The following is a 21,811-nucleotide window of genomic DNA, read 5'->3' on the forward strand; positions in this document are numbered from 1 at the left end:
TTTTCGATTTATGATGACTGACTGACTGAACAAATCAAATCAGTCATGGCTTGGCCAAGCACTCACATGTGTCATCGCTAAATCATCGAGGGGCCCCACAGATATCGCTTTTATCCCGAAGGTAAAAGGAATGGATAAACTTCGACTCATATGGCTTGTTCTACTACTTGTTGAATCATACACAAGGGCATGTTTTATAACATCGAGTTACCAAATGCGTTTTCGTGCAATCAATGTATAACCAACTCATAGTAATAACTGATATCTCTAGGTTTGAAGAATATAAGATATTATCGTCTCATGATCACTCGTGATAAAATCCATGAAGTGATTCAAATGAGCGCGGGTTGAATCCAATACTCAGAACTTATGAGCACTCATGAGTGTTGTAGCACCACTTTGTCCACCAACTTGGACCTCTACAAACCAAACCATGACAGTCTTGATTCATATCTACTTCCAACATATGACCGATTGTGGATGGTTTGAATAACTTAATCATTCAGGAAGAGCGACTTAGTTATTCTGGAAGTCAAAACATGCAAAGTGAAACACAAGAATAAATGAATCAAATATGGTATCAAACCCTATGAATATAAATAAACACTTTTATTTATCACCATACTGATTACTCATTATTCATTGTTTCGGTTTTATCAACTTTATACTTGAATTAAAAACACTAGTTGTCCCATGCTCCAAGGATGTACACTATGTTTTTCTTAAACAATAGCTTTGCCATACACCAAGTATGCACTCTATGTTTGTCTATGATCCTTACTTTGTGAAATAAACCAATTGAACATAATTTCAATGATTCTAATTTCACACTCCCAAATCCTTATCGAAAAATGTGAGAATTTCAAATTCCTATCATTTATCGAAATCTGTTTATATTTTAAACTTATATGCACTGACCCTCCTGTAATGAATATGTACAAAGTCACAAAGACTTATCAACATTCATTATAAGGTATTCCAATGGAGATCAACTCCATGGAAACTAAGTCTCATATTCAAAGTACATTGCTTTGGACATGCTTCTTGCATTAAGTTTTCTAATCTTACACAGATAACTTCCACCTATGGAGACAACTCCATATTCTCATTTTGACTATCACTTCTGAATAAGAGATGCCTCTTTTCAGAATATGTCAATATGGTCCTTCCAAAATTAGCACTATACTTCCAACTGTCCCTGAGCAACCAATCTTTGGTAAACCTTAGATTGTCCTCGATAATTGCTTAATCATTTTAGTCATATCCAATTCTAGACCTTTTCCCTTCTTAATGCCTCTGGGCATTTGGAAAAATTTAGAAATGAAAAATATTATAGCACATGCAATCGATCCTGTACCCAAAGCAAATGGTACACGATTCATGATGTCTCACATAAAGACATGATTCTAGACCAGTCTTTTGCTACAATATTTTTATTTGCCATGTTTTCAAAATTTGAATATGAAGAGGGGTGCCGTAATCATAATCGAATTTTGAGAACGCAATATATAGAATTTCCTTAAGTTGAACCAATCCAACATGAAATTCATATATATATTCTTGACTAAAGATGATTAAGGTCTCAATCTAAGCCTTTAGAACTGAAATGAAGTATATCCTCTCCCTTAATTATAGCAAAACAACTTTTTCAATCCCTGCAGCCTCACGAATTGAAACTTTTGTTTTCTATAATTAACATTGCTAACTTGCAACACTAACAATAATTATCATGCTCCCACTAACATGATGATTATTAGCATAACACTTATGCTCCCACTAGCTTTGACATGTACTCAGAAATCAGCTGGACTTCTAGAAATCAATACTTTATTGACTTTCTTACCAAAGTTCAGATGTCTGATACGAGATGCTTTGATAAAACTTTATCAAAATCATACACCTTTCCTTAGATAGCATGCATGTGTGTCTAAACAATTTCAGAACTATGAAAAGGGATGTCGTAATCATAGTCTCAATTGTTTAGACCTTTTGCCATCTGCTTCAAATCTACTTGGTGGAAGTGTTTCCTCACCATCATTTTCATGAATCGGAGAGAAACCTTATGACCCTTAGATTTTATGGTGTATGTGTTCTTATCCATGTGAATCGTCAAAACCATAGTCACAAGACAAGGATAATGACAAATCCAAACTCATATGGACTGAACTTATGCAATTTTAACTTCTTGCCACCTGGCAGTACAGGGCCTGTCATTTCTTCCAAGTTGTTATGCAACCAATTGAGAACTTTCAGAACTCCTATGCAAAGCCAACTTTAACTGGAATGGGCACAGAATATGTCAACACGATAGGTTATAAACCTCAAGTCGTGTGCTAGTGAAGAACCTCAGGTTTTATTCTTGATTAGTTCTTGAAATTCTTTTTAGGATCTTTAAGACTCCCACTATCCTCTTGACATATAAGACTATCTTGCCAAATATTCAAGAGATAGTGCGGATTCTTTATCAAGACAAACACTTCACACAATTGGCCTTAGTTGGTCTTTGTTTTATCCAAAACATCACAACTTACCAATTTCAAATGTACAAGAGTAGGACACTTTTACTCTTACATTTGACAAGTGTTTTAAACCTTTCTTTAAGATATGTCACTCAAGTTACAATCTTGGAGTATGACTCTAAGAATTGTTTTGGAACGAAGTATGACTCATCTTCCTGATCTAACCATTTCAACAATTCATGACTCCTCTTCTTAGTCATAAGAATGCACTAAGATGACCTTTAGAGGACTAATTGTGATATGATTACTAAATCATTAAGATGATCACAAACATGATACTAAAGTACCCTCCCATCTTTTCAGATTTGAGAAACTTTTATCTTTCTGCCTAATTTGATTCTTCCCATTCGTTCTGCCATACATTGAGACTTTTCCAATGTTTCAGAATTATACTTAAACTTGTAAGTATAACCATATTTACTAAACTTTAGTAAATCAAATAGTCTTAACAAGCTTTGTGGTGGATATGACCAGTGCATAAGAATGTGTGCTCGATCCCTTTAGTCTTTCACTTGACTCACACATCCATGTGAACAAGTAATTAGTCTTGATTTTCCAATGCTTGAAAGTTCTCATTCATCATACTATTCAACTTGCATGATTCCAAGTTTCGGTCCAATTGAAACTTGGGTGATGAGGAACTTTCCTGATTTGGTAAATTTAGACACTACCACAAATGAAAGAATCAAATCCATTTTCCAATATTGTTGTCAGTGGAATCATATAAGCAACAATTTTCCACAAATGACATTGTAAGGATACTTCAAATAAATAAAATTAAACAATTTTCTTTTATTTTTAAAACTTTGCGGAAAAACTTATCCTTACAATCCACATGGAAAATTGTTGTTATCTATTCCTTAGCAATATATCATAACTTCTTAAGCAACTGCTCAAAATTCTGATGCGATCGAAATCCACCTTCGCGATCAGAATCAGCATATACTTCCTTTAAGATTTCTCTCTATTCTTTGATTCTTAAAACATCAACATGTGACCCAGTCATATCATGTAATGAGGATCTCAGAATAGAACTTAACAGAGTTAGAGAATGGGCTCTACCTGATGTAGAGTCAAACTTATTGACTTTAACATCCTTTGGTAAATTTGGCAGCTTTGCAATCAACGCCCCTTCCTTTGGCAAAATAAACATATGGACCCTTTGGTAATGGGACTATCTCAGACTTAACCTTTCTCTTTACCATTTGGTCAACCGGGTTGACTATGGCCAATCCCTTTCCATTGGGAAGAGAATGCTTTTTCTGGATTTCTAGTGTCACCATTGTCACTGTCCATAAAGTTTTTGGGAAGTTGATCTTCTAATCAAATTTGCTTTACTATCGTTCCAAATCATTGCTGATTCAGCAGCACCAAGCAAATAGATATGATCATTAAGGTTCATGTCATAGTCTGTTTCATAGTAGTCCCAAAGGAACTCACTATGTGACTTAGAAAGTGATTGAACATCCAACTTTCTCAAGACTTTGACACCCAACTCTCCCGGCTTGTCAATATGTGACTTCATCTCTAAGATGTGATCACACATAGACCTTGCTTGCCATTAGGGCTTGAGTGACCTTGAACTTGTGGGTTAGGGAGAATAATTGGATGAGGTGGAGGAAGTAAAGTATGACTTCCATGAGCCAAACTCGGGAAGTCATATTCATTACGAAAGCTTGGTTTGGGAAGATCATTGTTGTCTAAACCAGACATCAACAATGGGAGAAATTCACGTAAAGTTGATTTAAGTCCTTAATATAACACCCAATATGATATATTAAGGCTAGGACCCAACAAACTATTTTATAACCTGGAAGAGGGATGCCGTAATCCAAGCTATAAAATATTTGAAGGTAGGTGAATGACGATTCACCAATTTCCACCAAGATAAACGAAATGTATTATTAGGTTTTAATTGGTTTTGAAACTCCTAGATTCTTTTGAGATTCATTGAGCTTTTCAATGGCATGTTTCAATCTCGAGTGTGCCCTTCAGGTTTTGTGACTGGGATGCCGAGGATCACAAAACAAGGTGTGAAGTAACCATGCAAATATACTTGGTACCCTTAATATTTACCCCTCAATCGATGTGCCGGTTAACCACACACGCTCCAACAATACTATGATAAACATTAAGTTACCCTTTGCCTACCTTGTTAAGTCCAGGTTAGTGTGCCGGTTAACCATAAGGGTGTATTTTAGACATTTAAAATACTTGGTGGTTTAATCTATTAATTAAACTAGACTTTTAATTTAATTAAACTCAAACCATATATTTATGGATTAATAATACTCTTTTAATTAAACGCTTTAATTAACTATTAATAAAGTCCATAAGAGTTAATTTGAACTATTCAACAAAACATCATAATTCCAATTGGAAGAACTTGAGAGAATATGTATGCACACTAAAATCGGCCCACTCTTATTTTCACACACTTGTGCCAATTTTGTGAGCCAAGGACCCCTTTATATATTATGGAGGATTAGGGTTACATCCATGTAAACCCTAATACCCATGACCTTTCATTTACATAGGATCCATGGGTTAAAAGCTCCATGGACCATCCATGAAAGCTTAGCCCAACCTAAATGAACTTGGCCCATTCCATATATATAAGAGTCCATATTTAATTAGTTCTTTTTGATCACTTAATTAATTCTAAATTAATTCTTGATCAATACTAATTAAATAATATGATTCCATATTAATATATTAGAACTTATAATATATTAATATAAATCATAAATATACTATTCTCAAAAGACTATCCATATAAATTGTGCCGGTGAAGTGCAACCCAAATGGACCATGCCTGGTCGGGTCAAGTACATACCAAATATATTTATGGACTTAGACTTTAATCCAACAATAATCAGGTCTCAAACAAAGAAGTTGAAAAATAAGGAAATAGATCTCATGTTGGTTAAGTGGAAATGCTCATTAGGATTAAACCAAACATGGGAATTGAAAGAAGATATGAAAATAATATTTCCTCATTTAGACCTTGATAAGATTTTGAGAATGGAATCTTCTTAAAGGGGATAAATTATAAGAATCGAGATTTTTGAGATATTTATATTGTAGAATGTCTGTTTTGATGTCAAGGTCATTTTGGTCCTTTTGATGACATTTAGAAGTGTGGAATGTTATTGGTTATACTATATGTGTTTATCCTATGTTTTGAAGTTATAATAATATGATATTTTGATTTAGAATGGAATTGAATTGATAAGTTCAAGTCTGGGATTGAATGTCATTGAAAAAGGAATGGAAAGGTTGTTTCCTGCCTCACCATGACGCGGTGAAAGTCTTACCTCGACATGGTATTGAAGAGGTGATTTGGTGTTTTCCTTACTAGCTGCTATGAGGCGTGATATACGGGTGCCACATCGCGGTGGGTAAAGTAGGTTGCTATAGAGATTAGTCGCCACAACGTGGCGAAAGGCAAACCACAATATCATTTAACCCACTGTGGCATGGCGAAAGGCAGACCATAATATCATTTAACCCACTGCGGCGTGGTGAAGTATTCGCCACAACGCCGTTTCGAGCTGAATACATCCGATGATTAGGGATCATATGTTTAAAATTGATCCCGAATTTTTTGAGAGCTCGCCACTGGCGATCTTGATATTTACAAGACATCAAGAGGCAATTTATCTTGCTTTGGACAAGGTGAGTGCATCTCAAACTCATATGGTAGTTTTCTTCTTCATTTTCAATCTTTTTGTAGCTTTAATGGTGGATTTCGAGTTGGCGATTATTATGCTAGATTTCTTCAAGTAAACTTGATGTTCATGTTTTATTATGTGTTTGGAAGCTTAATCCATTATGAAGCTATAATGGTTAAATTCCATGATTTGATTTTGGGGTTTGAAACCCTATAAAAGGAAATAATGAAGAAGGTACTTATATGTTATAATCTAGTTAGATTAAGTGTTTAATAACTTGATTGGAGTGGTTTGGAAAATATTTGGACAAAAGATTGTCAAGCTAGGGTTTTTTGTCCAAAATATGAGTTTTTGGCTAAAATGTCTAATGATTTATTAATGGATTAAGACATGTATTAGGGGCTTAATGTATGTGAATTTCATAAGCTGTGGCAATGAAGGATTTGGAGCCTCTTAAGAGAAGCATTGGAAAAGTAGGAAGTAGGTTCCTATTCAACAACAAAAGGTGAGTTATAGTATTCCTTTTGAGTATGCTTATGTGATATAGAACATGTGAAAGCGTGTGAATGTATGAATGTAATTGTTGATTACATCACTGTTAGATTATGTGGTAAAAAACCCTTTTACCCTTCCTAATCTAGGCCCAACAAGTCATGGCCCACAATGGCTCAAGCTACCCCAAGGCCCAAAATGTCCCAAAATGATTTCAGGTGAGTACGCCATGTGTACCACCTTTACGTACAACGTACTAGGCCAAGCCCGTTACTCCCAGCGAGGCAAAACGGGCGTAACTAGTCCCGCAACGGGCGTAACTCTGGGTATTGCTCATGCATCTCCTCCTCCGGATCCCACGTCCGCTCTGAACCCTTCCGGTGTTGCCATTGCACCTTCACTAGTCCCGCAACCTTGTTTCGCAAAGTCTTCGTCTTCTTCTCTAGGATCGCAATCGATCTCTCTATGTAATTCAGGAACTTATCCACCTGGATATCCTCCAAAGGAACCATTGCAGAATCATTAACCAAGCATTTCCGCAGCTGATAGATGTGAAAAGTTCTGAGAATCTAACTGAGCTCCTAGGGTAGCTTTAAACAATAGGCAACCCTTTCCCACCCGGGAAATAACCCTGAAAGGACCGATATATCAGGGGCCCAACTTGCCCCGCTTCCCGAACCGGATGACACCTTTACAAGGTGACACCTTCAAGAGTACCATATCCCCAACCTAGAATTCCGAATCTGACCAAAATATATCATCCTAACTCTTATGTCGGCTCTGCGTGGTTTGCAATCTCCCGCGCACCAGTTGGATCAACTCAGTAGTCCGGAGCACCACCTCCGTGCTACCCTTAACTCGCTGACCGACCTCACCCCAACAAATAGGGTTCTGACACTTCCTCCTGTAAAGCATCTTAAATGGAGGTCAACCAATACTGGCATGGTAGTTGTTGTTGTAAGAAAACTCGACCAGTGGGAGATAAATATCCCAGCTACCACCAAAATCTAGCACACATGTCCTTAGCATATCCTCCAAGGTCTGGATAGTCCGCTCGCTCTGACCATCGGTCTACGGATAAAAAGCTATGCTGAAGTAAAATCGAGTACCAAAATCCTCATGGAACCTTTTCCAAAACCTGGAAGTAAACCGAACATCCTGATCCGAAACCACCGAGACTAGAACCCCATTTCGTGATACAACCTCCCGGATATAGACATCCGCGAACTTCTCTGCGGAAATGTTCTCCTGAATAGGGATGAAATGCCCACTCTTGGTCAATCGATCCATAATGACCCAAATCAAATCCATCCATCACGCAATCTGTGGTAGCTTCATGATAAAATCCATCGTAATCTGTTCCCATTTCAAAACGGGAACACCCAACGACTCCATCTTGCCATGAGGTCGCTGATGCTCGGCCTTGACTTTCATGCAAGTCAAGCACTTCTCCACATACCAGGCCACATCCCGCTTCATACAGGGACACCAATAATCGAGCCCGAGATCTCTATACATATTCGACTCTCCCGGATGAATAGAACACCTTGCCTTATGTGCCTCCTCCATCAAAATATGTCGTGTACCCACGAAATATGGGACCCAAACTCTCCTATGCAGGGTCAATAATCCCCGACTATCATAATAAAAAGAGGACACTTGGCCGACTATGCGCTCACTCTTCCGGTGCTCCTCTTTCATAGCCTCGACCTAAGCCTCTCGAATCTGCTCCAAGAGTGGGGTAATCACAATCATCCTCAAACAAACTTCCCTGATTGGTGTACCATCCATTTTACGGCTAAGAGCATCGGCCACCACGTTGGCCTTCCTAGGGTGATAAAGGGTCTCACAATCATAACCATTCACCAAATCAAGCCACATTCGCTGCCTCATGTTCAGATTTGGCACATCCATCAGGTACTCAAACTCTTGTGGTCCATGTAAAGGATACAATAAACCCCATACAAGTAATGACGCCAAATCTTGAGGGCAAACACCACCTCCCCCAGTCCAGATCATGAGTGGGATAATTCGCCTCATGAGGCTTCAACTGCCTCGAAGCATAAGCTATCATACGACCCCTCTGCATCAAAATTGCACCCAAACCAAAATCGACGCATCACATTACACTACTAAATCATCCACACCCTCTAGCAGGGTCAAAATCGGAGCTTCGCATAACCTCTGCCTCAAGGTCTCAAATGTCGCCTGCTGCTCAGGCCCCCAACGGAATATAGCAGACTTTTTCGTCAACCTAGTCAACGGAACGACGATTCTGGAGAAATTCTCGAGAAACCTCTGATAATAACCAGCGAAACCTAGGAAACTCCGAATCTCAGATGGAGATCTCGGAACCTCCCACTGCATCACAGCCTCGATCTTGGCTGGATTAACCAGAATATCGTTCTGATTGACAAGGTGCCATAGAAACTGCACCTCGCGCAACCAGAACTCGCACTTGAAGAATTTGGCATATAACCTCTCTCTCCGTAGAGTCACCAAAACCTCTCATAGATGATCCTCATGCTGCTCCTTGGTTTTGGAATAGACCGAGATATCATCAATGAATACAATGACTGATCGATCCAACATTGGTCTGCAAACCTGGTTCATGATATCCATGAATGTTGTTGGTGCATTGGTGAGCCTAAAAGCATCACCACAAACTCGTAATGACCATAACGAGTCATGAAGGCCGTCTTCCGAACATCGTCATCTCGAACCCTCATCTGATGATAGCCTGAACACAAATCAATCTTGGAGAACCAAGACGCACCCTGCAACTGGTCGAATAAATCTTCGATAAACCCCTTGTCTAACAGCTCCTATAGCTGCATAGACAACTCCTACATCTTCGGCGATTCTAATCGATAGGGTGCCTTGGCTATCAGATCTGCACCTGGAATGAAATCTATACGAAACTCCACCTGCCTCTCCGGAGGCACTCCGGGCAAGTCCTCCGGGAACACATCCGCATACTCTCAAACAGCCGACACATCATCAATCGTCTTCTTCTACGAATAACTAGTTCTCCCCCACTTAGGCTTCGAACTCGAACTAACTGGTGCCCGCAATCAATCATCCCCCCATTAGGGCTTAACCAATCCATTCCTACAATCACTTTGCTCTCGCAGAAAGGGATAGGAACCAAATCAATCGGATACCACTCGTTGAATAACTCCAGAACACAGCCTCAATGTACCGTCAATACCCGCACTAGACAATCATTAGAAATCTCTACCTCTAATGGATAATCAAGCTCCTTGGAGCGTCAATGAACCTCTTGATAAGCACAATAGATACAAACGATCGTGTGGTGCCCGAATCAAATAGATCTAAAGCTGGAACACCGTTCACTAGGAACGTCCCTATATAACAGCAGTTATATATAATAAGCATAAACATCAAAGAAAATAATGAAATAGGGAGAAAGTACATATCTGTAACCACATCTGGCAGTACACGAGCCTCCTTCGCTGTCAACTGGAAAGCTCGGCTCCTTACCACTGACGCCTCAGCCTTGCCCTATCGGCCTTCAGTAATCCTCAATGTCGCTGGAGCAGGTGCTACCACCGTTCCCTCTGCTACCAAACTCGGACAAACATTCTTCTTGTGGCCCCTATGATTCCAATGAAAGCAAATCAGACCCGATCCATGGGTGGTGGTGGCGGCAGTACAATCCCTGCTGAAGAGACCAACTTGTTGTACTTGAAGTAGCCAGAACAGCCCTGCCCTACAAGCTCCCTCGTGCGTTCGGAAACACTGGCAACACCGACCACAACCTTTCTGTCCCCTCGATCTCGAATCCACAACCTTGGTCTTCTTCCCCTATCCCTCTTATACCTATGCTTACATCGGCTTCCTCTTCCTCACAGTCTCTAGATCAATATCCCTCTCGCAATCCCGAGCTATCATGTCATCCAATGTCTTACAATTAGACATACTCACAAACTCCCTTATCTCATCATATCATGGTACCGAGCCTTCTTCATCTCCTCATCCACCACATAATGCGGAGCCAACAAGACCTTCTCACAGAAAAGGGCGGTGATCTCCGATGCTGTCTCGGTAGTCTGGCGAAGGTCCTGAAACTCCTTCACCGGCTACTGAACCACAATCACAGGTGAAAACTCAACCCTGAATCTCGTAACAAAGTCATCCTAATAGATCATCTCAATTGCCTCGCCTCCCAAAGCATAGTTCACCTCCTCCCACCAATCACGATCTCTGTCCTTCAAAAGACAGGATGCAAATCTGACCTTCGACCCCTTGGGTCAGAAGCTAGTATGGAAGGCGCTCCTAATGTTCACCAACCACCGTATACTAGCAATGGGGTTCTTCAATCCAAAGAACGCAGGAGCCCCATAGACACGAAACACTCGGAAAGTTAGAGAGCGTGCACACACCATAGCCACCATCTTAGTGTGAAATGCTTTCAGTCGGTCATCCAAAATCTCCATGATACCCTCCTTGATTGTAACAAAGCTTCTCCTAGGATTCCCTTCCCACCACTCTCCGACATTAGTTGCAGAAGAAACCCCCACTATTACCCGCTAACTACCTTACAAATATAATTACATGAAACAAACACTAGATAATTCTTTGACTTCAAGCTCTTACACTACAACGGTTGGATTCAAACAAGAGTTGTACAATAGAGTTAAACCTAACCTTCTAAAATTATCTAATTTATGCAACATGTAACCTTGCATATTCGCTTGATAATCAGCTAGCACTAACAGTGGCTCTTAAAAGCACAAAGCAAGCAACATTCGAGCATCGAGTTCTAACCAGATCACCGCCTAACAGGCCATCCTAACATGTCATCAGTAATCCATGCTAGCATGCAATTCTAGAGGCTCATGAAGTAAGAATATAAAGGCATCTCTCCTATCACACAATTCTGAGCAGATCCTTATCCCTAATTTAGCATGCTATTCTCATACTGAATCAATAAACATGTATGGATATTTTGGGAACACTTACTTGAGCTCGTTCGATTGCATGCATCCCACCCCTTCCTTCCAGTAGTATTCCTTTTAGAAAATCATTTCTTTATGAAAAACTTACCAAATCCTTAGTTTGAGTTCAGAGACACCATAGAGTGTGTCCAAATCCCTCAAACCAAGGCTCTGATACCAAATTGTATCATTCCAAAATCATAAGTAAAAATTTCATTTTTAGATCAAACAAAAACCATCAAGTAGTCATAATAAACCATCCATAAGTATGTCAATGTGAAAATAGTTATCAGAGTATAATTTCCAAAATCATAGAAATGCTAAACACGGGTGGATGCGCTGCGATCAGGCCGAACCCTTCCCCTTCGAACTGGAAGTACCTGAAACATAAACATAAATCGTAAGCACAAAGCTTAATGATTTTACTCAAAATACCACATACCATACATACAATGGGCTTCGCCCGACATTGGGCCCCGCCCAGTACAAATCTATCAGTAACATGCGAAGGGCCCCGCCCAATACATTCATCAGGCCTTGCCTGGAATCGGGCCCCACCTGGTATACATACAAACAAATACAATACATGAAAGTGATACGGACAGCTAGCATCCTAATAACAATAATCAATGGGATGGTATTGGTGCCTTCGACCTGCCAAACAGTGTGAGAAGAATCACCTTAATCTGATGATAAGCAAACACATGCAAGCTGCTGCTACAACGGCTCCTCACATTGAACACATTCAAACCAACCCTAATCATTATTTAGGGTAATAATCCACAACTAAATGTCCAAATAATAATCCCTCTCACAAAGGGTAAAATTCCCTTTTACCCTTCTTACTCTAGGCCCAACAAGTCATGGCCCAAGCTACCATAAGGCCCAAAATGGCCCAATCTAACCCTGAGGCCAAAAATGGCCCAAAAGGATTTTAGGTGAGTACGTTGTGCATACCACCTTTATGCCCAACGTACTAGGCTTTGATTGAGAGGGAAATCAGGAGAAGCCCGTTAACCCTCCCCCCCCCCCCCCAATATACCAGGAAGATACGCTCGACGTATGCCTAAGAAGCCTAAAATCGACTTTTAGCACTTAATTCTTTAAGACCAAACGTCCAAATCATATATCTTGTTCTTGGGAATGTCTTAAATGATAAATTCATCAACTTGATGCCTTTGCATGGCTCAAAGAGGCCCAAAACTAATTTCTAACCTTCTAACTCCATATTATGAACATTAACTCTTGAGTGGTTGAGTTAAAGCCATCAAGATGCTATTTTTATGAACAATGGACCTTAAAGACATCAAGATATGTCAGCCCAAACTTCTAGAGTAGCTCTTACTCACATGAATCAACCCATAGGACCAAAATAATCCAAAAACCCTAACTAGCCTAGATTTAAACAAAGAATCACCAAGATTGAGACTTTATACATTCTGGAAGATGATGAAGGTGAATAGATTCTGGATCCACAAGCTTCAACCCAAACAATACACCTTCAATAAGCTCCTTCTTCTTCAAAATGCACCAAAAACACACCAAAATCACTCAAAGGCTCAACAATCACTCCAATGTGGACTAGGGTTTCGAGGAAAGCTGCTTAGAGTATGGAGGTTGAGGATAAGGTCATCCTCAAGGGAGTTAATGAGGGTTTATAGGGTCCAAAACGCAAAAATTAGGGTTTGTCCCTGACTTGAGTATGTCCTACGTACTTTAGGTACTCCCAACGTACTAGGGGGATAACACTATGTCCAAGTTTCGACAAGGTACGCCCCATTTACCTTAATTATGCCCAATGTAATAGGCCACAATGCAAAAATAATTAAACACTTGGAATTTAGGGAATTTACGTGGGAACCGGGCGTTACATGGAAAGCTTAGCACCAAAAGGATGATCCATCTAATGGCTCACACCCAAAACACCACAAACCCAAGAAAGAAGAGGAGAAGAGATAGAGAGAGAGAGAGAGAGAGAGAGAGAGAGAGAGAAAGAGAGAGAGAGAGAGAGAGAGAAATAAAGAGAGAGAGAGAGAGAGAGAGAAGAGGGATATAAATTTAGTTCCTAAGATTATAGGTAAAGTTATCAACGAAATTGGTTGGTCATGTGGTCCAATTTATAGTTTAGGTAACTTGCAGACAAAGTCATATTTGAATTAATTAAATAATAGATTTAATCCCAATTCAAATCGTTTCCTTATCTGCATCTAGGAGGCTTCCAGTAGCCCTAGGAATCAAGCCAAAACCGTCCAACATGTGTGGTTCTAGAATTGCTTCTTTTGTTCAACTATTGAACAATTACAATTCACCTATTGCACTTTTAGCTAATTCCAATTAATCCCAAATTAATTTCAGATTAATTCTTATTAACAATTAATTAATTCTTATTTATTTCTCTTTAATTTACCAATTAATAAATCAATTATTTAAGTACTAATCTTATATTAATTTATTAATCACATAACAAATTAACATACCATTTATGTGTTTCCAATTAATATATTAATCACATTATATATTAACAAATCATTTCTCTCTCTCTCTCTCTCTCTCTCTCTCTCTCTCTCTTAATATAATTTTTAACTATTTCTGGTTATAAGGGCAACCCAAAAAGGACTTTGCTTCTATTTGTAATTTTATGTCAATTTATTTATGAGCTTAGACACCTTAATCCAACATAGTTATCATATAAAAGTGTTCTATAGTGAAATATGTCATGGTTTATTCAAAGTATCAATACATTTTATTGGTTTAAAGGAAAGATATCAAAGATTCAAATTCAAGAGAATGATATGATCCATTGTCTCGAAGATTTTTCTATGTGTTATTTAATTCTATAATTTTCTTTGCATGATATTATAAGTTACATGTATTGTAGTTAGATACTATAATTGTTTTGTTGTGTTAGATTGTAGCATGAAAGATTTTGGAGTAACTAACAGTTAACATTGATGTATATTCCATGATCTTTGGTCATTCTTCAAATGTAAGAGTATCATTTTTAATCAATAAAATAAGTGGTTAATTATATTATAATGTGATAATAGTACCGAAAAATTGTAAAAAGGTTAGAGTCATTTGCATCACGAATTGATATGTATTACTATGAATATATTTTAGCATTTGAGGATTTTTAAAAATTTATGGCTTGCTATTTCATATGTATATTTTTTTTATTAAAACGTTTAATCTGAACTTTTACCCATTTCTAACATAATATTAATAAATTGCGAAATACTAAGATATTGATATGAATATTATATAAAACCTATTTTAGGATCATTTCTAACATATGAATATTATATACTATTTTATATATTTAATTAGTCCTTTTAAAAGTCGTTTTTTTATCATTTGTATAAAACCTATTTTAGGGTTTGTGTTGTTTTTTTTGAGGGTTTTTCTTGATGAAAACTATTGTGATTTGAAAATATTCTAAAAAAATCACTAACGACATCTAGAAACTCATTAGTATTTGTATACAACTTTAATGAAAAATTATTTTTAATATAAATTTTAGTTTTGGCATATTTGTAGTAATAACCGGTAATGTGCTATGAAAAATCAACATTTTCTTTCTTTTTAAAGGAAAAAAAGATCAAGTAATAGCTTAAACCAATATTTTTAATAGTGAGTTTGGAGGTTTTTGACATAATTATTGATCAAGATATTACATGATCATATTATTAATTTAATTGAATAAATATAATTAACCATTTCATTCGTATTTAATTAAATTTCATAAGTATCAATTAAGAACCATATATATATATATATATATATATATATATATATATATATATATATATATATATATATATATATATATTAAGGACCATACTTGGAATTTTAATAGTTATATTATTAAATTAAAATTTCAATGTGTTGGTCCCAAATCCTTTGTAGATTTGTAGATCGGATACAAACAATAAAAAAAATGAAGAACACAGAAATATCATAAAGATATCTTTCACTAAGAAATGGGTTGTTCTCACAAAGAGAATAGGTCAATAAAACGAATGGCACTAAGCCGTCACAAAGACACTAATTAGGGTTTTATCCTAATACATTAATATATACTAATCTATTCTAGTGAATCCCTTCAATCAAGGGATTGTATCTAATTTACATATAAACTAATATGGTATATAAGGAATGGATCATATTATATCTTCTCCATATTCGAACATCAGCACCAACACATCAGATGATGATCAGAGCATCATCATCAGCGTACATTAGATGTTGATCAGAGCATCAACATCAGCGTCAACATCAGGGAGATCGGCTTCAACTTTAGTCATCAGCGTCAGAGTGACACGCTGATCAGCTTCAGCTTCAGCAGATAGTACCATCAACATATTACCCGATCAGTGTGTCATCGATATATAACCATCAGCGTCTGGACACACTGATCTGTCTTTAGTATATAGTGCTTTCATTCCTTTGGTGTTTATAGAGTCTTCAGGGTATTTCAGTCATCAGGTGATGTTCTTTAGTCTTCAACATATGAACTTCCATCAGTGTTCAGATTAACTAACTAACTATAACTATAGTGTATATATTTTTCATCATCAAATCTATACAGTTGAGTAACCCAACACAATGTAGCCAGATGTTAATATTCATATACGATTTTAATATAAAGAAATTAATTTTAAATAAATTTGAGTTTTAGCAGGATAGTATGACGTTTTTGAAAAAGAAAAATGAAAAAACATTAAAGTAAAATACAAAAGAAAAAAAATGGCATTAAGTTGTGAAATAAATAACTTAAACCAATGTTTTAGTTGTAAATACATCATTTAATTATCAATGCATTTAAGTAGATAGCAAATCAATATTTTTATTTATTTTTATACTTAAAATAAAATGTTTTTATATAAAACTCAGTCTTATACAATTTATTTTATATGAATAATATACAGAAAATATTATATGCTTATAATTATGTTTTTAATATTGGGTTGAAGGTTTTTATATAATTTTTTATCTAGACATTAGATGATCATATTATTTATTTAATTGATTAAACACAATTTAAGCATTTAATTAAGTATCATAAATATTTATTAAGTACCATTAGTGGAAAAAACTTTTGAGTTCTTTCAATTTAATTCTAGATAAATTTAACTTTGAATTTAAAAAGTTGTAATATTAAAATTAAACTTCAATGTATTAACACCTTAGTATCTTTCTATAATTTTGATTAAAATATTTATGTTAATAGGAATTTTAGTTTTGGCACGTTGGTATAATGATTTTGAATAAAACGATTCAAAAACATTCGACTAAAAATACAAAAAAAAATGGCAGTGGGTTGTGAACTAAAATGCCTAAACCGTCATTGTTAGTTCTAAATATGTCGTTTAATTTTTAATACTTGAGTATAACTCATAGTCTTATACAAATTATTTTATATAAATAATAAGCATAAAATATTTGACAATTATAATTAAGTTCCCTAATGTAAGTTTAGATTTTTTTTTTCATAATATTTTTTATCCAGAGATTAGATGTAACATCCCAAAATCTAGTGATAAAATTTTTCATTTTTAAAATTGTCAAACCATACATCATGTGTTTCAAAACCATCATAAAATAAATGTATCAAAAACATCAGAATAAAATGATCATCGATGCGGAAATAATAAAGGGATGTTGTGCGATCATGTCTCGCCTTTCCCTCTCGAATTGGAAGTACTTGAAATTATTAAACCACAAAACCGTAAGCACAAAGCTTAGTAACTTACCCAAAATACCACATAACAAATAAATGGTCCGGCCCAACATACAAATGGGCCCACCCAAAATAAATAATAGGCACACCCCAACATACAAATGGGATCAACCCAACATAAATAATTGGCCAACCCAACATACAAATAGGCCCACCCCAACATAAATAATGGGCCCAACCTAACACACAAATGGGCCCAACTCAATATACAAATAGGCCCAACCCAATATAACACGCAAGTGTCACAAAGACAACTAGCACAATCTAGTGGGCCGAAATTGGTGCCTTTGTCCCACAAGTATAGTGAGAAGACTCACCTCGCTAATGTAGTTAAAAGTCAATGGCTCACAAAATAGGAAATATGTGCTAAACGCCACCTATATCATCACACAAGATAAATACTTAAGCCATCTTTCTAAAACTAGAAATTTGATTAAAAGTCGGCGAGTCAAAAGTCAACCCTCAAAGTCAACGGTCAACTAAAGGTCAAAATTGCCAACAACCACCCTCCACGTCCTGGCCTTCCTTGCCAACGTCGTGGGCACAAAACGCTAAAACAGTCGATGATTCCCCAGTCGCCACGTCGTGGCAGCCTAAGGCTACGCCGTGGGGACTAGTCTGAACAACTCAATCGAGCTTAATTTGTTTTCTTCCGATTTCATGAGCTCCAAAGCTCAAATCTGGTCCTTTCCAAGGTCTTAATGGATAAAGTTTCCAACTTTATCCCTTAAGACATCCCCTTAAGTCTATATCTAAATTCTAAAGTCCAAAAAGGACACTTAATGCACAGGACTAGACCATTAAGCACTTAATCCATGCAATCTTTAATCCAAAACTTCCAAAAGTACTCTAGGGACCTAAATGAACCCTAAAAATGTAAACTTTATGGACATGCATACCCCATGAATGTCCTTTCCTATATTTAGGTCAAACATGTTAGATTAGGTGTCTAAGACAATAACTAAGTTGATATATACTTGAACTATTAGCAAAGTCCTTTTGGGTTGCCCTTAAACCTGGTAATTGGATATGATGACTTTTAGAGATAGAGAGGGACACTGATTTATTGATTTATTATATGATTAATAAATAGAAATAAATTATTTGTTAATATATTATGAGAATAATATATTAATTAGAAATAGTATTATTTAATTAAGAATTAATCAGAAATGAATTAGAATTAATTTTGAGTTTAATTGGATTAATTAAAAGTACAAGGACCTAAGCTGTAATTATTCAATAGTTGAACAAAAGGGATTCCAGAACCTTCCACAAGAGGTGGACAGTTTTGAGGACTATTCTAGGGTTTCTAGAATATCTCTTGAAGATAATTTGATTATTAGGAAACTAGATAATTACCTAATTTGAAATAATATTATTTTAATCAAGTTAGGGTTATTTAGCGTTTTCCTATCAACTATAAATAGGGTCTATTAGCCTCATATTTTCGGCCAATCCTTTTGCTAAGAGCATAACCGAAAATTTGCCTCTCTTTTCCTCTTTCTCTTCAAGTTTTCTTAGTTGCTAGGGTTTGGGTGTAAACCATCAGAGGCACGAGATTTCTGGTGCTTGCTTCCAAGAGCTATTAAAGAAAGATTGGTTTGATTTGTTAGCTATAACAAATCAAAAGGTATGTAACTTTCCCTTATGAATTTCGATTTCATTAGGGTTGTAGTAATTTTGTTTAATTCAAAGTATGTTGCCTTTTTGTGAAAGACATAGATCATTTTAGGTTGTATGTGTCCAAATTCTTAATTGTTAAATATTTTCCACTTTGAGCATTGTTTTTGTAACCTATATAACCTATTAAAAATATGCAATATAACCTAGAATTCAAGCAAAGTTTCCAAATCACCAACATGTCCTAGATCTATGAGATATAATATTCATGTGACATAGAGAAACCATAAAGTTGCAAACTTTATCTCTTCAACCCATACAAACCACCTCAAACGGACCATAATATGCCATAAAACCTAGATCTAAGAATAAAGACATGAAAAGATGGAAACTTGAGGACTTACAAAGAGTCTAGAAGATGCACACAAGTGAAGGGGAGGTTTTCTTACCGAATCAAGGGACTAACTCTTCTTCTTCCTTCAAAACCACCAAGAACTTGAAAAATGAGCACAGAAGCTTCCAAAAGGATTATGGTTTGCAAAAGGAATCGTTTGAGAGTGATAGAGGCTGAGAGTGGAGGAATCCCTAGCCTTAACTTCCTTTAAATAAGGCTTAAAGTACGGAAATTAGGGTTTTGACCCAAAATGGTCGCCACAGTGTAGCCACTTAGTGCCACGTCATGACACCCAATTAAAACACGCGGTCACAAATCAAATTGCCACGTCGTGGTGATGCCATCACCACTTTGTGGCAACCCAAAATTTTCATATATAAATAAAATTCATACCCTCGCGATCCGAATGTTACATTAGATGATCATATTATTCATTTAATTGACTAAAAACAATTAAACTATTAAAATTATATTTAACTAAAACTCATAAGTATTAATTAACTACTCATAAATTATACTTAGTTGTTTAGTGTTAAATAACATTTTCTTGGAATGTGAATAGTTGTAATATTAAATTAAAACTTCAATATAATTAATTAATTTTCACTATATTAAGGTAGTTCAAGATACGAATAATTTTGTTGATCACATGAAAATACTTATTATACTAACGATTTTTTCGGTTTTACTATTGAAACTCAATAATTTTTAACTGTTAATTACTTTATTAAATTGAGATAAAACAAAACATTGAAACTTTCTACCTAGACATATTTTCTTTTATAGGTATTATATAATAAATAGTAAAACATATATTAGATATAAAACATCCACCAAAATATTATTTGCTTTTAATAACTTTCAAATACAATCGTGATATGGACAAAAATATAAAAGTTGACAATGAAAACTTATACAATATTCAATTGTAAATTTAAATATATGAAATATAAAATTGTAAATTGTTCAACATTCTAACATAAATATTAATCGTGCATTAGTTAATATTTGAAAATATTTTATTGTTAGAAAAACCATATTCAATGAAAAATTGCATATTTTTTTCATTAATATTTTATAAATATTAATGTCAATACACGAACAAATCCATTTCGTAAATCATTCAATATCTTCATGTACTATTTATTATATTCAGTTTTTTAAAAAAATAAAATTTCTAAAAACAACTTATTTAAGTAAATAAAGACTTTTTATTTATTTATGTAGATACTACCAATTATTATTTACCAACTATACTATTTAACCAACTATTAATGTTCAACATTATTTAAATCTAATTGAACTTATATAAATCATATATATAAGGTCCTTAAAGTCTTATTATAATATAATTCTTTAAATTTCTTTCCATAGTATACATTTTTACATGGGCTAATGCCATAAAACCCTCAAGTTTTCAAGAAATGTTCGGTTATATCCTAAGTCCAATTTTATGTCCACAAAAACCACACATTTGGGCAAAAATTGTCATAATTGCCCTATTTTCCGATTTTACCCTTCTATGGCATTAGGGGGTGTTTGGTTCAGTGGTTTGTTGTTCAGTAATTGTCACCCAAACACCCCTGCCCTCTTGCTCGATTCTATTGCTGTTGGAGACCAAAAACAACTCCACCGGTGAGCTTCCTGCCGAGAGAAAACGAGCCAGAAACCCACCGGCTGCCATCTCCTGCTCACCACCGTTCTAATACCTCATTCGATTGATGAGAAAACCGACGAGCACCCCCTGAAGATCGCTGCTCCCCTCTGAATCGAACCTCGAGTCCAATGAATCGAACGGTGTAACATTTATTCCCCTGAATTCCACTGCCATGAAACCCAACTCTTGTCGTCGCCCCTGATTGTTTATCAGATGCAAACTCCTGCGATTTTACCCACTTCCCACCGCTGCCCTTAATTGTTCATCACCATCATCTCCTTCACCTCAGAGCAAAAAAAATGTAAGTTTTGGTTTAGGTTTCATTTGGGTTTAATTTCAAGTTTGTGCATTTGTGTTGCTAACCACGATTTTGATTTCATCTGTGGTTTTCGAGTTTAAATTTTGGGTATCATAGTTGGGTTTAATTTTTAGGTTTGAGCACCCATGACATCAATTTGGGCACTGAGTTTAGATATGGGTAAGAAAGGGAGGTGGTGGTGGTGGACGATGTCAATGTAGATGTGGTGGCGGTGGTGGATTTCAGGGATGGTAGCAGTGATGTTTGATATTTGATGGTGATGGTGATGCATATCACAGGTGGTGGTGGTTTCTGGGTTACAAATAGATGATCTTGTTCATGGGAATTAATTCCTTGAGACCAAACTGAGATTGTTCATGGGAATTGATTCAATATATGGATTTCGTTGAGTATGAATGACATATCTTTGAGCTTCTATGGTGATGAACAACA

The sequence above is a fragment of the Lactuca virosa genome, chromosome 8 (genome assembly GCF_052849685.1).
Source record: "Lactuca virosa cultivar CGN04683 chromosome 8, Lactuca_virosa_CGN04683_v6, whole genome shotgun sequence".
NCBI classification, from domain to species: domain Eukaryota; kingdom Viridiplantae; phylum Streptophyta; class Magnoliopsida; order Asterales; family Asteraceae; genus Lactuca; species Lactuca virosa.